This window comes from Mustela erminea, chromosome 7 (assembly GCF_009829155.1).
Source record: "Mustela erminea isolate mMusErm1 chromosome 7, mMusErm1.Pri, whole genome shotgun sequence".
NCBI classification, from domain to species: Eukaryota; Metazoa; Chordata; class Mammalia; order Carnivora; family Mustelidae; genus Mustela; species Mustela erminea.
Genome location: NC_045620.1, coordinates 16,925,116 through 16,942,977, shown reverse-complemented (window position 1 = coordinate 16,942,977; position 17,862 = coordinate 16,925,116). Strand labels below are relative to the sequence as shown.

Here is a 17,862-nt window from a genome sequence, read left to right as displayed (position 1 = left end):
CATTTCCACTTTCTCATCCCTGTTTCACCTTAGATCCTATGCCATTCTGGCTTCCACCCTTTTGAACCCCCTCAACAGCTGACTCCTGTCACCAGTAACTGCCAGGTTGCCAGATCCAAGGGGACCCTTGTAGAGTAGAGCTTCCTGGACTTTCAGGCAGTGGAAATGTCACCCTCAGTCTTGCTGTTGCCCCCAAAGCTCGACATTTTTTTCCTGCCTGAGTGGTTGCTTCACCTTCTGCTTTTGCTGGCTCTGCCTCAGCAATCCAGCCTCATGCTGGTGGTGGCAATGGTAGCAATCCTCCTCGGGGCTCGATTTTGTTGTCCCCACAGACTCTATCTAGGCTGATCACATTTACTAACAGGGCTTGGGTGGGGGGGCATTCTCTGCTTCCCTGGAAAACTATGCATTGTCTGTGGTGCCAGCTTCCCTGTTATCTGATTCTGATTCTAAAGGAGCTATTTTACAGCTCTGCAAATTGGAGATAACTGCCCACAATGCGGAATCATTTTTGTCTATACACATGCAAATGATTCTGTCTGAGGAGGGACAATCTTCCCCCTCCCCAAGGGAGGAAAAAAAAGCCAATGTTGCCTTCATTTGCCTATTCCTGTCAATATTCCTAATCTATACAAGTCCAAGTTTTGGATTTGCCTGTGTACTGTAACACCTTACCAATTCCCTTGTGAATGAATTTAATAAAATCAGGTTCATATTTACATCTCGATGAGAATTACAATTTCATCTTTTCTTGAAGATCATCTTTTAACGGTCTTAAATGATATCTAGAGCCAAAGAGGCTGAATGTGTGTCTCCATGTCTGACCACCCTCCCACCTTACGGGTTCGTACATATGCAGGACTGGTTTCAGTGCTTGGCCAGTCAGCTCTATAAAGTTGCATGGAATTAGCAAAGGCAGAACCATTTCATTGGGTTAGGCTCCTGGAAGCCTCTTACACAACCTTTTTGTCAACTAGTGAAAACATAACCCAGTTATAATGTGTGTGTGTGTGTATATGTGTATATATCCACACATATATGTGTATATATATGTGTGTATGTATGTATGTATATGTGTATGTATGTACATGTATATATATGAATGAACACACATAGATATACACACACTATATAAACTATAATATAGGGATGCCTGGGTGGCTCAGTTAAGCATGTCTTTGGATCAGATCATGATCCCAAGGGCCCCTTGCTCAGCAGGGAGCCTGCTTCTCCCTCTGCCTCTCCTGCTCCCCCTGCTTGTACTCTGACCTGCTCTCTACCTCTCCCTGGCGAATAAATGAAAAAAATAAAATAAAATCTAAAAAAATTTCTTTAAAAAACCTATAACATATATAATTTGATATGACTTATTAACTGTAAATGAACTATATAAAAATATATATAATGTGGAGGCCAAGAGAAATTAAGGCCATCCCACCTCAGGTTTAGCCTTAGCATAAGTACAGCCATTTTAGCTCCGGCAGCCATCTCAGACCCCTGTGCCCAAGGGCACTTTCCCCTACTTTGCTTTAGTAAGCCCCACCCTGCTTTGGTTCCAGAGACCCCCACCCTGCTTTAGTAACAGGAACCCATAAATACCCCTGCCTTAACTAAGCTCGGGGTCCGAGTCCCTACTCTGCTGTGTCAGGTATACTTGGGCCCAAGCTTAAGCTTGTCGAATAAACCCTCTTGAGATTGCATCGGTATTGGCTTCTTGGTGGTCTCTCAGACGCAAAAATTCAGGTATAACAATAATTATAGTTAACTCGTTAATGTTGAACTCACAGCGAACAGCACTGTAACTCAGCCTAAACAAAGCTCACCTAACATGCATTTTCTCCATAAGGCACCTACCTCACAGTCTTCCTGCTCTCAGGAACACCAGATAGCACTTCAGCAGTATACTTAGGGATGATTTTTTTAAAGATTTTATTTACTTACTAGAGAGAACAAGCAATAGAGAGATCATGAGTGGCGATAGAAAGGCAGACAGACGCCCCACTGAACCAGAAGACCCACATGGAGTCTACGGCCACACCACCCTGAACGCGCCCGATCTCGTCTGATCTCGGAAGCTAAGCAGGGTCGGGCCTGGTTAGTACTTGGATGGCAGAAGACCCACATGGAGCCCGAACCAGGACCCTGAGATCATGACCTGGGCTGAGGACAGACGCTTAGCAGCTGGCCTGAGCCACCCTGGAGTCCCACTTAAGGACTATTTTAAACAGCACCATCACCAACAAAAAGCACACAAGTGAGAAGAAACACAGGGCACTAACATAACCACAGAAAGGTTCTTTGTTTACGGGAGGAGGCCTGGCACAAGAATGCAGAGTAAAACCTTGTTTGTCCTCAGTTGGGATTGGAAATTTTTCCAGGACTCTGCTCCTGTTTGCGAATGACCATGGAACGTGAGTATGAATTTTGGTGTCGCAGCTATACTTTAGCGAGTAGACAATTGTGCAAACACAGGGTCCTCAAATAATGTAGTTGGACCATATTTCTGCATCCATATATTAAATGCAATGTACACGTCTCCTAACGGTCTTCAAGATCCATAAAAACCAAGATCACATCTATTTTATTCATCATGCCACACACTGAAGGTCAAGTTTCATACCTGAAGTTATTCAGGTATGGCGTTCTTCAAGACAGGTCCAAATGAAATGAAGTAAAGAAAAAAAAAAGTACATGGGAAAGTATTCATGAGCCATTTGTTAAATAAAGCAACTGGTTACAGAGCAAACGTGTCCACGCTGGCTCAAGTTTGTCGAAGGAGATGAACATTAAAAGAAACAAGAACCCTAATTGGAGGAGTTACACCAAAATTTGGAGTAGTTATCTCTGAGTGCTGGGGTTTATTCCTTTTTAGTGTTTTTCTGCATCTTCCTAGATAAAAATGATGAAAACACTGTCCTTCATCATCGCTACAAAATGCCATTAAAAAATGACTACCTGGGGCGCCTGGGTGGCTCAGTGGTTTAAGCCGCTGCCTTCGGCTCAGGTCATGATCTCAGGGTCGTGGGATCGGGTCCCGCATCGGGTCCCGCATCTCTGCCGAGCAGAGAGCCTGCTTCCCTCTCTCTCTCTCTGCCTGCCTCTCCATCTACTTGTGATTTCTCTCTGTCAAATAAATAAATAAAATCTTTAAAAAAAAAAAAAAAAGACTACCTGCCGTAACCTTCCCACCACGTTCAGTAGAAGCTGGACAAACTCCAGGCATCAGAGTCTCCCTAACTGGAGGGCAAGCTTCGTGGTCAGTGTCCCCAGCCTGCTCACATGACAAGTTTCATAGCTCATCCCCATGGGTCAGCACTCTCCAACGTCATCTCTCTCACCTGGTGTCTTTGAAAATATGGGGCCAGAATGAAGTGTCATATCCTTGGGGTATTTCGTGTGTCATATTACAAGTGTCCTGCTGCTCATTGATTCTGAATCCTAAACCCCCCCAAAACACAGAACATTGTTACCTTTATTGTCACACCTAATTGAGAAGGCGCACCCATCCATGCCTCAAACCTCTGTATAGGTCGGCCAGATGCTGGGGTGAAATACACAGGGCTCTGTCCTCAGGGAGTTCAGAATCTAGCAAAGCTCAGGACGGGGATGGCCCTTTGCTGCCTGCAAGAGGCTTCCAGATGTCCAAGCTGCCTCACTTTGATCAGATGCTTTGGGGTGGGCATAGTAGTCAAGGACACGTACTAACCATAAAAGGCAATTAAGGGTCACACTATTGACTTCCTTCTTCTCTGGGATATTCCTCTGGGCTCAATTTTATTGTGTTTAGTTCATACCGTCCCATATAAACTAGTCTGAGCCAAGTTTAAATGGATTTGCTGCTTAACCTTCATATAAAAATAATAATAATAATAAACATTCATTTCATCAGAACCTGCCTCCTCTGCCCCATCCCCTCCACCTTTCCCCCAGGCCCTGTGGTTAATCCAATATTCACAGCACAGAGAAACCTTCTGTAGTGGCCAAAGGACAGGAGTATGCAGAGCTTACGGTCAGAAGATGTTATTTCACATCTATCTTGAGATTTGAGATTTAGGGAAAGTCCCTTAACTCCAGAGAACCTCCGTGTCCCTGTGTCTGCTCACAGCAGAGATCAATGGAGATGGTTGAAAGGCACTAGAAAGAGCACTGTAACGAATTTGCAAAAACTGTCAGTGCTGGCTACTTGGACAGGGCTGGAGCTTTCCTCCCAAACGGAGTCTCCCTAACTGTGGTCTGGGCATCTGCTTGGCTGCTACGTCATGTCCAGGGGTTTGCAATTAGGACCCTCATTCTGATAGACTTTGTTTGGAGAAGCTTCCTTGGGTCAGGGTCCCAGCTTCCTTCCCTTCTTTCTCTCTCAAGCAGTCCTCATCCTGCTTCCCCAACCACTCAAAGTCTGGGACACTCTGCACTTATTTCATCAGTGGTGCTGGGATCATGGCTCACACAGATGTAAACGGAGTGGAAAGCTTACCATGTACCGAAGACAAAAGTAAGTTCATGAGTTAAATGTAGAACATGAAACTATTAAAACTACCAACTTGGTAATAGGTTTTTATTGCTGAGTGATGACGCCAGGTTGGTTTGTTTCAATTTTTGTCTGTGTATTTCTGATTTTCCAAAGGTTCCACAGTGCACACGTATATCTTCCCAATATACATTCAACACCTATTTACTGAGTGCCTACATGTAGAGGCATGATGCCAGATACTAGCGACCAGAAAAGAAGAGGGTACTGTCCTCGTGGAGTGCAGCCTCATGGAAGGGGCATGTAATAAACAAAGACACATAATCAGATGATTACAAATCGGGATACATTCTGTGAAGTGTTATAAATGATTAGATAGGGACATTGTAGGAGACTTAGATAGAACTGGGCACGAAGAAAGTTCTCTCCGTGAAGTCAGGAGGATGGTGGGTCAGCGGGGGAATAGAGTTCAGGGAGAGGGAGCAGCTCATGCAAAGGCTGGAGGCAGCAAAGAGCTTGGCCATGGGGTTTTGAGGAACAGAATAAAGACCAGAGTAGTGGCTGGCACATCTGAGGCAGGCTGAAGAGAAGGCGGAAGCAGAGGTTGTAGACAGACTTGAAATACCATTTCATGCCTCTGAAACTGGCAAATTAAAAAAAAAAAAATCATAGTCCACAATTCTGCCAAGGTTACACTGAAAGCACTCCTATCACTATAAAACAGCACAGTTATTTCACTAAAAACCATCTGTGAGATGTGGTAGAAGCCATCAGGACGTCTCTACCTTTTAATACCTGACTCTTTGAAATTTAGTCTAAGAAAATAATTCCAGCAGAAGTACACAGGTTGAAAGAGGAGGACACTTTGGAAACACCCAAATATCCAACAATACAGGCATCGTTTAGCAAGTTATGGTAATTAGACTCTAAGGGACGCGATGAGCCATTAAAACAATACTGGAAATTCCTTAAGAACCTGTAAAATATTAACTTTATGGTACTGAGTGACAGGAGAGGGCTATAAATGGCACGTGGGGCATAATTACATGTTAAGAATGGGATCGGTGATTGAAGGAAATATGTACCAGCAAATATATATATACACACATATATATATATGTGTGTGTGTATATATATATATATACACACACATATATATATATATATATATATATTAGTTGGTATATGGAATGTATGTTCTCTTCTCAAAAATGTGCTCTGGCGTCCATGCTATTTCACCTTGCTCAACTACAAAGATCAAGAGGACAATGAAGGAAGTGCGGCAGCAGTGGTCCCCATGGTAGCTGCAGGAGCCCTGGACACAGCTGGGAAAAGGGCTGGTTGGACGAGGTGCATATACCCCCCGGGATCCAAGACATCCCCAGCTAGGGAAAGGTGTATGGCAATTTAGGATGGACAGCCTTTGCCCACTGGGCCCTGAAAGATGATTCAGCTTCCACTCTCAGCAACTCCCACAGCCCCCTTTAAATATCTCAGAATGACCGTGGGTCAAGACAATGGTGGGTGTGATGCAGAAACTGTGAGTGACCCCAGCTTCCCTCTCTCATGACGTGGACAGTCAACCTCTTTCCTTTCAGAGCACACCAAGTGGCTACCCTTTGTGCTCCTTGAGCCCACTTAAGTGAAGAAGGTCTTTGGGCTCATTGGTTAGGAGGGCCTGGAGAGGGAGAGTCTCCAGGATGTTCAACTGCCAAATCTCCCATTAACTAAGCACTTACTACATTCAGAGCATGGTGCCAAGCATTATTATACTTAAATGGCCAGGAGGGTAAAAGCAGGAATTAGAGTCAGACTGCATGGGCTCTAGCCTTAGCCACTCCCTAATCCTTGCGATTTGCAACAGAATACTTAACCTCTCTAGACTTTGGAAGTGATGGTGAGGATGTCACCTACCTTCCTTGTGGAGTTGCAAGCAGATTGAGTACATTATTAGCCATCATTAACATCAATGACCCTAATTTCTATGCAATTTGGTAAGCAGTATTATCCACATGCAATGGGGAAGATGGTTCAGAGACGTTAAGCCGACTGCCCAAAGCTGCCCAGCATCCTAATGACAGAACCTGGATCCCAAGCCAGATGGGACAAACCCCTAATCTAAACCATCCCCCGCTCCATAGGAGCACAGCATAAAGTTGTGTTTGCATCCCGGGGCTCAGCAAGTGTGTGTACCTTCCGAGAATGTCGATGATACACGAACGATGATAAAAATAACCTCTCACCTTTATATAGAGTGCTTTACAATGTATAACTACTTTTCACATTGATATTTGACTCTGGGGGGAACCTACTTCTCATTTGTATAGATTTTATACAACACAGCGAAACAGAAACTGTTTACAGTGGCCCACAACTTACTGATATATATATATATATATATATATATATATATATATATATGTACACATACACACATATAAATAGATAGCATATATATGGTCTTTGTGACTATGCATGCACATGAGGGCTGAGAAATTAAAACACTTTTTTTTTTTTTTAAAGGGAAGGTTGATCTCACTGAAAAAAAAGATTTGATCTCAGCATTAGCCGCCCTTTCCACAATTCTTTTTAGTGTTCACTTCAATGCAAAAGGTATGCAAAGGAAGGCCTGGAGCTGAAGTTGAAATCAATCCTGGGAAAGGGGAACTGCTCTGCAAGTGAGAAGACTTTATATCACCGGGTCGATCTGGGAGGGAGAGAAGAAGATGAAAAATCCCAGATCACTGCTAGGACCTTTACTCTACAGAAGGATTTCAAGTTGTTTGCTGGTTAGCAGAGCAAGGCAATCCTTTGCCTGTGATCCACCAAGCATCGGGAGAAGAAAAGAGCCTTGTGTCCATGCAACTTTGGGAGAGTGGTGGAGAGAGACAGGTTCCCTATTTGGGCCAGTTGGGACAGCCAGGAGAAACAGAGTGATGTTCTAGAACTCAGGGCAGGCAGCGAATATTGTGGGGGTGGTGGTGATGGGGAGGGGCACATGGGGCATAATTACATGTTAAGAATGGGATCGGTGGGGGGGGGGGTCATGTACTCCTCTGGGAATCTAGGGGGGCACGATCAGACCAGGTGCAGGATTTGCAATGGGGAATTCTGGTCAATACTTCACAGCTCTGATAAACTCACCAGCTGATACATGGGCTGCATATTTATACTTCAAAAAAAAAAAAAAAACTGGGATGGTAATTATATATGCAGTTTTGCAAGCTGATTTTTTTTAACTTATCATAGCATGAATATTGACCCATGCCATTAGATATTCTATGAAATAACATGGTTTGTAATGCCAGCATAGAATTCACTGTGTGCATGCATAAGAATTTTACTTAACTATGCTCCTATTGTTGGGGCATTTAAGTGATTTCCAAGTTTTTGCCCTTCTAAATAATGCAGTGATGACCTCCATGTATACAGCTCCTTTTGCACAGCTCTGATTATTTTGTTAGAAGAAAAAAAATTAGCGAATTGGCCTCTAAAAATGCTGTGCCGGTTAACCCACCTGCAGAAGTGCCTCGGAGAGCCTGCTTCATTGCTCCTTGCTAATGCTAATTTTTACCAATTAAAAATAGATATATTTTGGTAATCTTATAGGTTAAAAATGCACTTAATTTGATTGTCTGTGACACTGGACATTTTATTTAAGATTTTCTTTATTTGACAGAGAGAGACAATGAGAGAGGGAACACAAGCAGGGGGAGTGGGAGAGGGAGAAGCAGGCTCCCTGCCAAGCAGGGACCCCAATGAGATGCTGGGGCTCCATGCGGTGCTAGGTCCCAGGACCCCTGGAATCATGACCTGAGTCAAAGGCAGACACTTAACAACTGAGCCACCCAGGTGCCCTGACATTGGACATTTTAAATTTGTTCTTACTTTCATATTTTTTTTTACAATTACCTGTAAATACTTTTCAGCCTTTGTTTTCCATCAGTATACTGACATTTTTATTGTCAGAGTTCTTTTACGTAAGAATAGTATCCCTTTCTTCTCAATTCTGCCCTATTTCTCACACCCAGCTTACCCATTTGCTTTTTGCAGTTTTTAAATATAGTATAGAAGTTTTTCTTTTCCTTCTTTTCTTTTTACATAGCAAATTCTGTAAACTAGGACTCAGTGGCTTCTTTGTTTGCTTTCAATGAACTGAAAGGCCCTCGTAATAAAAGAACAATATTTAGTTTCTTCTGGGTCTTGCTTTTTTCTGCTTTTAAGTGCCTAATCAATCCAGAATTCACTTAGCATATCATAATATATATGCAATGCATTTTATTTTTTCCAAATTATTAACCGATTACGAATAGACTATTTGTTATTGATTCTCCATTCATATAAATGCTCACAGCTAGTTTCACTACATACTGGATTATTTTCTGGGCTTCGATGATTATAGCTATGACAATGTTGATACTTCACAGTGACGTGCCCCCCCACAACATTTTTTTAAAGCATTCTAATACTTCCTCCTCTGTATTATTTTCAGATCAATTTTGAAATCACTTTGTCAAGTTGCACAAAGAATCCAGGTTTTGACTGCAATTGAGTTAAACCCATAAATTAATTCGGGGAGAACTGATACCCTCACAATATTAAATGTGCGAATCCAACTATACGACGTGTCTCTCCATTTATTCAGGTCTTGCTTTATCTTCCTCAGTAAAGTGTTACAGATGTGAGTGTTTTCTTACATAGTTTCTGAACATTTCTAGGTTTACTCTTAAGCATTTATATTTTAATTTCATTTGAGAACAGGATACATTTTATTATATTTTGTATGGTTATTACTGGCATACAGCTATTGATTTTTATTTATTTGCTTTGTGTCTGACCATACTACCAAATCTCTTGGTAATCCTGATAACTTCTTTTTGTTTCATTTATTCTCTAGGCTTTGAGGTTGTAAGAATATTTGCTTCTGGAGAAAAAAAAAAAAAAGTACTTTTCCATTCCTAGCTTACTAAGAATTCTGATCAGTAACAAAGGCTGATTTTTTTTTCCCCCAAATTACTTTTCAGCCTCTCTGGAGATCAGATGGTTTTTATCCTTTGACCTACTGATAATAAGGCATTATACCAATAGTTGTTCTAGTATTCAAAATCTTTCATCAGTGCCTTTGTGGAACAAACCCAACTTGGTCATGGTGCCTTAATGCTTTCATAATGATGCTGGATTCTGGGGGTCATTTTAGAAACAATTTGATCTTTGTAGCTATGTAGTTCAATGCTCAGTTCCCAGTTAGGCCACCTGGTCAGGTATATGGATTTGGGTAAGTCACTCAGCTTCCAGACAGTCAGTGGAGGAAATTATACACGCCCCAGTAGATTGCTGCAGGACTTCCAAATAAAGTCCTCAGACAAGCTCCGTGCCAGGCCGTGGGCATAATAACCACAGAAACTCAGACTCCCGTAACTGTGGTTCTCATCATTATACTCATCCATCTCCTTTGTATTGTTGGCTCACGATTTCTACAGGCAGAGGAAACCATGACCTCCAATTTTAAAGTATTTGGGAGCTATTCTTTTAATCCAGCAAGTTTGATAACCAAAAAAGAAAACAAACATATTAGCTTTTATTATCATCATGACCTCTTCCGGGGCTCACTTTGTCTTCTAATCTCGATTTTCAAGGTTAGAAAGAACCAGGGAGTATTTACCAGGGTATGTTTGTTGACTTACTGTACTTTACCCTCCAGGCCCTAGTTCTCTAGGGATCACAGGAGAGCAGAAAAATCCAAAAGTAACAGGATGTTTAATAAGGTTTTTCTTGTTACTTGGGAATTGTACCTAAGACTACAAAGCCAAGAAGCTTAAGGAGTAAGTAAGAACACGTCCTCCTGGGAACAGCTGAGGAACTTCCAAATGTCCTTCTCGAGACTGTAAGAGGCACCCAACTGGGCGCACCCTCTACTCCAACAGCACACTCGGCTCACGCAGCAAGGAGGCTGTGCAGACTGGGAGGAGACAGTCCAGGAGGTTGTGAATACAGGTAAGGGGAAAAAGCTTTAGCTTTTCTCTTCATCTTTCCTAAACCAAGTGAGGGGCTCCAAGGTAGCCACCTGTAGATGTCATGTGTGCAGAGGAAGGGAGGGGAGGGTCTGCAAGAAGAGGAGAGGGACATCTCATGCCCCAGCAGACACCTGCTCGTGTGCGGACACCCTTTGGCTCATGCAGCGACTCCTGAAGCAAGCATGGTGAGAGCAGGCTTTCTCCCGCTTCCTCCCCTCATCTCACGGCCACGATGCTCCCGGGAAGGAAGGAGGCACAGAACCAACAGAGGAAGCAGAGAAGGAAAGGGAAAGTGGAAGAATGAGTATCGCTTCTCCAAATCACTGTGCACAAGGGGTTGTCGTAATCCATCTCCTGTGGGTGACCCCCGTCTGAGCTCACCGGCAGGGCTCGGGCAACAATGTCCCTTTGAACATGGTGTGGCAGGCATGGAAGACCCTCTTTCCCCAGCTTGTCTCGGTGCTGGAGATTTCTCCACTGGTCTTCAGATTTTGCTTTGGTGGGCTGGTGATGTGACTCCCGCTGGTGAATCCTGCTGTGCTTCCCTAAGACTCATGAGCAATTACGGGATTACGGCAGTGGGAGGTGGGAGTTAGATGTCTGGGCTCCTACCACCAACCTACTCAGAAAAAAAGTCCCACTTGCTTCTAATTCAGAGCCCTCAGAGTTAGGCCAGATAAAACTACCCGTATTGAAGCTGGGGCTTATAGAAATTTAAGAGGGAGGAGAAAAAAAAGCAAAAAGGCTAGTTACATGGCTTTGTTCCATTTTCTAGACCCTCAGTTTCTTTGTCTCTTTCTCTCCTTCCACTCCACCCTCGAACTGCAGGCTGGCCTGAAAACCCAGAGCCTGCCTGAGGATGCTCATTGAAATGAGTAAGGACTCACCTCCATGCCCTGTTTGCAAGTTCTCATGCTCACAGGCCTTAGCTTCCCAGAAAAGAAGCGAGTCTGGATAACACGCTTCTCTCTCGCTCACTTGGGACAAAGACCAAATCGGCAAAAGCCCAACTCCTATCTCCCCTACAACCTCCAGACCCCATTATCAGGTCCCACTGCACCCCACAAGCACGCATCAAGGACCCCAGAGCACCTGCAAAGCCTCTCCTTTCATATCTTCCCTGCAGCTCAGAGCCGCTGTCTGAGAAAGGAAAGACAACAACACTAGAGAAGTCCCTTACAACAGGGGCCATCGCACCAGAATGAAAGCAATCAGTTTAAGATCCCGACACCCTTCTTTCTAGGCTTGAGGACTTTTTTTCTTCCGAATAATGTTCATTAAAGGGCTTCTATGTTTCGAGTTCTCTGCTAGGCTTCTAACTTTTCTCACTGAGGCTTCCCAACAAAACAGGGTGTTGTAATCTCCTGTCAATGAAAGAGAGAAGCAGAGCTGCAGACAGGTGCACAGATATCCAGGCACCAAGTACCAGCTGGAAATAAAAACCAGATTCTTCGTGGCTCTAAAGCCCCTATTCTTCTCACTCAATTCTAATGACGACTCTCACTTCACTGAGCCCAGCAATTTGAATTTCTCTTTTTTATTCCTTTAGAGAAAAGAGACAGACACATATCACTTCAAGTAGGAATCCATAAATATGTAAATAAAATATAATGTGCAATCAAACCTCAGGTGGAGGGAAGAAGAAGAGAGCTCTTCAAATCAGCAGCATGTGTCACGCTTCGGGCTGTACAAAGTCACTTTCCACTTGGAAAACCTGAACTCTGCAAGCCCACCGTGAAGTGGGTGCCTAGGCAAGGGGGCCTTTGATTTACAGGGAGTAAACAATCAGGTGTGCGTGGGGGCGTGGGGGTATGATCACTTGGCTTGCCAGATTATTGATTTGTGGCTCCACAACCGGGAAGTGACGGTGATTGTGAGAGTCTGGCTCAAGGAGGGCTTCTGAGGGTTAAGGGAAGAGATTTCCAGAGCATAAGAGATAACTTTGAGTTGCTGAGGACCTGTTTCTGAGATAAGGAGAAATATGTCTCCTGAGAGTAAAACCAGATCCATATATTAAGTGGGTGTTGCCCAGAGCCAGGTTTGGGTGACGATGAAGGAGAATTTCTTCTGTCTGATGCTGCGTGAGAGTTTCAAGGCATCGGCAAGCAGGTGCTCAGGCCATTAAAAGTGGCACCCGGAGAAAAGATGAATTGGACCAGGGGTGTGTCTGCACCTCTCATCTCCCTGGCCTTGTCAATTGCTGGCCCTGGCCTCCATTCTCAATGCCACTGACCTTGGTTCTCCTTCTGAAATCTGGATATCTATTTTAGCAGCCTCTGCTCTTTTGAACCTAAAGGAGACTCGGTTCCTACATAGGACCCCATCCAGAGTTTTGTGATAACTGGCTAGAGTTAGGTAGAGAATAACAGTAAACCCCCAGGAGCCACAGAGTTAAATGGTCTGCTATGGGAGAGCTCTCGGGCTTCCCATCAGAGACAGCGCTCAAGGTGAGGCTGGGTCAGCAGCAGATAGCCCTCCTAGGACCCATTTCTTGATATCGGCTGTTGGAGATGTGCCAGAGCAAACCGCCCACTTTTAGATAAGAAAACCTTCGAGAGTCCAAACCAGGATCATCAGGTTCTGAAATGCGATTTCCCATGACAGGATGAAGAACAAAAGAATACAGTCCACCCCTTCACCTGCCGGTCAGCCCGCAGACATGGACAAAAGAATACAGTCCACCCCTTCACCTGCCAGTCAGCCCGCAGACATGGACAAAAGAATACAGTCCACCCCTTCACCTGCCAGTCAGCCCGCAGACATGGACAAAAGAATACAGTCCACCCCTTCACCTGCCGGTCAGCCCGCAGACATGGACAAAAGAATACAGTCCACCCCTTCACCTGCCGGTCAGCCCGCAGACATGGACGCGTAAGACTTCCTGTTTTAACAAGTCACAATCACAACACTCCCAAAGACTAGCAGCGACCAATAATAATTTGTTTTATTACAGGCATCTGAAGAGTATTTTGAGCTTTTCAAAGTACTTTGATGTACATGATCACATATGCAGCCCACGCCTGTATCTCAGGAAGGATGGCAAATGATTAAACTGAGCAAAAGAACAAAACTATGGGTGGAAAAAAAAAATGAATGGGGCATCTCCAGGGAATAGCACGAAGAAAGAAAATCAGACTGCTTTCATTGGTACTAAGAAGTCCCTTTGATTCTACAATCCAGGTGCCAACAGGTGGCTCTCAGGGAAGATAAAGAGGTAGCCCGCTCCTCTCTCCTGAGCTCCAGGTTTCCGGATGCCATCGCCTGCTGTGCATCTTTGCCCCCAACACAACATCTTCAAATCTGAACTTGCTCCGCTGCCCTGAACCCATCTACTGTGTCTTCCATCCCAGAAAGCAATTCCACCACTCATCTCTCAGCCATCCAAACCAAAAGCCTAAGAGTATCATCTTTGGCCCTCTTCTCTCACATCCACTTTCCCTATCTGATCATCTGTCCAGGTTCTGGCTTAACTGCCTTAAAGTCTCATCCTGAACTCCAAACTACTGGGCTAGGATGCTACTGTGTTGCCGAACTCTTGACCATCTCCACTCTTACAGGTGAGACCCCACTCCTGATGCAGCAAGAATATACCTGGCCAGCAGCCTCTCACACCTAGAAAAACCAGAATACATCCCCACCTGCCCTTGCTGAATTGGCCCCCTGGTATCTTTCTGGGCTCTCCCCAGGCTTCTACCCTGAGCTCCTGCTTTAAGTCTCTGCTACCAGCCTCTAGCTCACAGTCTGGCATAGTGAGGGGGCTCCAGAGTTGCCTGACGGGAAGGCCTATGCTGTAGTGGGCTGGACCCTGAGGCTGGTCTCCATAACTGCCAGTCTCCCTACCACTCGAGCCCATGCTCCAGAGGACACATGGAGAGGAGACTCCATCAAACCAGGTGACGGGGAGTCTCTGGACCAAGAAGCTTAGCACTAAACACTGAATTGCTCTGTGATCTTGGTCCGATAATCTTCGTCTTCCTCCTGTCCACCTCTCAGAGTTGCCTTAAGGATCAACATAATGGCGCATCACCAAAGTGGCATTCTTCGGTGGCACGAAGTACCAGCGGGTCTTCAATATGGGTGTGCCCCAGCATCACTCAGAGGGCTCCTTCAAGGACAGATTTCTGGGCTCCACTCTGAGAATTTTCAAATGATTCGGTCAGGGCACGGGGCCTGAGAATTTGCATTTCTAGTGAGTCCCCCAGTGATGCTGATGCTGCTGGTCCAGGACTACACTTTGAGAGCCAGTACTCCAGACCATTTTTTTTTTTTTAAGATTTTATTTATTTATTTGACAGAGAGAGAGAGATCACAAGTAGGCAGAGAGGCAGGCAGAGAGAGGGGGAAGCAGGCTCACCGCCTAGCAGAGAGCCCGATGCAGGGCTCAATCCCAGGACCCTGAGACCATGACCTGAGCCGAAAGGCAGAGGCTTAACCCACTGAGCCACCCAGGCGCCCCTACTCCAGACCATTTTAACCTGGTTTTTTCCACAGCAACCTGGTTTTTCTCCATGAAGCATGCTATTTCAATATTCGACTTTATGTTTATGTTTTATCCTTTTTGCTGTTTTGCTGGAATCTTAACTGAGCCTGTAAATTCCTCTGGGCAGAAATTACACCTTCCACACTCCACATTCTCTCATTTGCTGTTTTGCAAAATAATGAGTACATTTCCAGTGTGATTAATAATAGAAAAAGGAAAGGGGGGGGGACTCAGAGTACCAACCCCAATAAACAGCATCCACAAATGGATACCAGCCCTGAAATCCACTTAAAAATTAATTATGAGGCAAAGAACATTCCACCATCAGTGGCAATGTGGGAAACAAGATTATGTTCTTGATGACACATTTTGTAAAATGTGGGTTATTTAAGATTTTAGCTGTAACTTACTTAAACACCAACATTTTTTTTTTGAAATATAAAACCACAAACAGCATTTCAACTCATAATTTTTATAGTGATAGTCAGACAATTGTGTTTTCAACATGTAAAATCCATTACATAGTCGTGGCAACAGTTTGCAATAGATTGTAAATTTTTATTGAGATAATCATCTTGCGATTGAATTTCAAAATGTATTATATGATCATCAGCAAATAAGTCCGTGGGGGCTGCTAAAGTACCTTGAGTATCATTTATAAAGATCAAAAACCCCGGAAACTCTTTGATTTACCCAGTGGAAAGAGAAAAGTCTCATTGGCAGGATCAAATCAATTACTTTTATGGATGAATATTGAATTGCAAAGCTGAGATAAGGTATTACCTGGTTTAATAACATAATCTCATGTCCTTCTAAAATAGTAGGTTTCATAATCGGGTTTCAATAAGGAATTTTACAAAAGGCCCGCTTTTGAAAATAATCAAGAAAATGGCATTTCCATTTATCACAGTGATTCTGTAACATTCAAAGGCATATTCCCAAGCAACGGACATCCTCACAACCTTGGGTTCCATACCACCGAGATGCACTATGGAAGTACTTCAGAATGATTACCGTCAATTCTCTTACAGCTCTTGTTTCGACAACATGAATGTGTTCCAACATGACTGACATGTTAAGGGACAATTTGAGCATAACATGAGTGTCACATCTGCTGTGTGTGAGCCTGTATAGAAAACACTACCAAAGCAGAAAGCTGCACCCAGCTTAACAGACCCACACAGGAACAACCCACCTCAAATGACCACCTGCTACGTCCATTGACCGGACGTCCTATGAGCCACATCCATCCCCAGCGGGTGTCACAACTTTCCACCACCTTCAGAAAGCATTCTTCACCACCACTGCTGCCCACAGACTGCAATCTTTCGGACACACACTTCCAGAGCACACTTGGGTCCCTTCAAGGAAATGTCCCATATACACTGCAGGATAAAGTCAAGTCCTAAACCATTAACATGCGTGACACTGTGCCATCACTTTTACTTACTTTCCTCTCTTTTTAAATGTGTCACTGATGAAGTAGGAGTGGTGTGCCCCAATCCTACTTTTTCCCATTACCCTGATGGGTTTTACTGTACAACATTCCATACTGCGTGATTTTTAGGGACACAGATGACACATTATAGTAGAACTAATTGTATCTTGTTTTGGTTTTTTTGTCCCATGGGATCGCTGTGCTGACAGGTTTCTCTCCCTCCCCTCCCGCCCAGAAGCCATCAGTGACTCTTTTCCCAGTGGACGCCAACGGCTCATGCCTCCACTTCCCTGCCCTGCACATGGAAGCCCTGTGTTCCGTGCTGACGGCACACGCCTCTGTGCTTTCCCTGTGCTGTGACTGATGATCGATGGCAATACAGTCAGAAAAACTCGAATGCAAATTCTGACTGTGCCACTGGTCAATTCTAGGACTTCGGACAAAAAGTTTAAAAATATTGGGTCTCTATTTCTTCATGTATAAATGAGATAAAAGTACATCAAAGCAGGGGCGCCTGGGTGGCTCAGTGGGTTAGGCCGCTGCCTTCGGCTCAGGTCATGATCTCAGGGTCCTGGGATCGAGCCCCGCATCGGGCTCTCTGCTCAGCAGGGAGCCCGCTTCCCTCTCTCTCTCTCTGCCTGCCTCTCTGCCTACTTGTGATTTCTCTCTGTCAAGTAAATAAATAAAATCTTTAAAAAAAAAAAAAAAGGACATCAATGGGTTAGGGGAGAAAAAGTAGGTAAGATAATGTGATATGAAGGAAAAACAAAACCAAACCAAACACTGAGTTCTTTTAACGTCTTGAGTTACAGTCAGAGTTGGAACATCTTAGGGATATAGTCAAAGATACAAACCTAGTCAGTGCCCCTGCAAGAGCCCTGAGTCCCCAGGACCTCAATACAGCTAGGTTAAAAGAACCCTTTCAGACGTGGTCCCAGACATCACACTCCTAAGCAGCATCCAAACACCTGAGAGAAACGGCTAGAGCCAGAAGCCTCCTCTGTACACTGAGCTGGGATCTTCCAAAGATACAGAACCCAGATGACCCTTGGAGGAAGAGTCCTACTCCGGACTCTCAGGTTGGAACCAGGAGGCTCCAAGGTATACAGAGCCAAAAAGCCCTTAGGGACTAAAGCAGTTCCAGAATCCACTGAGAGACACATTCAGAGCCAGGAGGTACTCAGGATAGAGTTGGCACCAGGAACCCTTCAGAGACAGAACGAGGACCAGGAACCCTCAGGGAAACTATGAAAACCAAGAGATCATTAGGGTCACAGGCCCAGCCAAGGGATCCTCAGGGACAAAGTTAAAATCACAAACTCCTTAGATATATAACAAGAATCAGAAGCTCTCAGGGCCTTTACCAAGCACACAGGGCCAGGAGCCCTCAGGAACATAGGACCAGGAGCCCTCAGGGACACTTTTAGCACTAGGAAGCCTCAGACATACAGAGACACCAGAT

The 17,862-nt window shown here is 44.4% G+C and overlaps 1 protein-coding gene across 13 annotated transcripts in view; it reads right to left on the bottom strand.

The window, feature by feature from the left end:
• Positions 1 to 17,862, bottom strand: part of PTPRT (protein tyrosine phosphatase receptor type T) — a 1,064,037-nt gene that overhangs the window by 587,362 nt on the left and 458,813 nt on the right. The window lies entirely within an intron of this gene.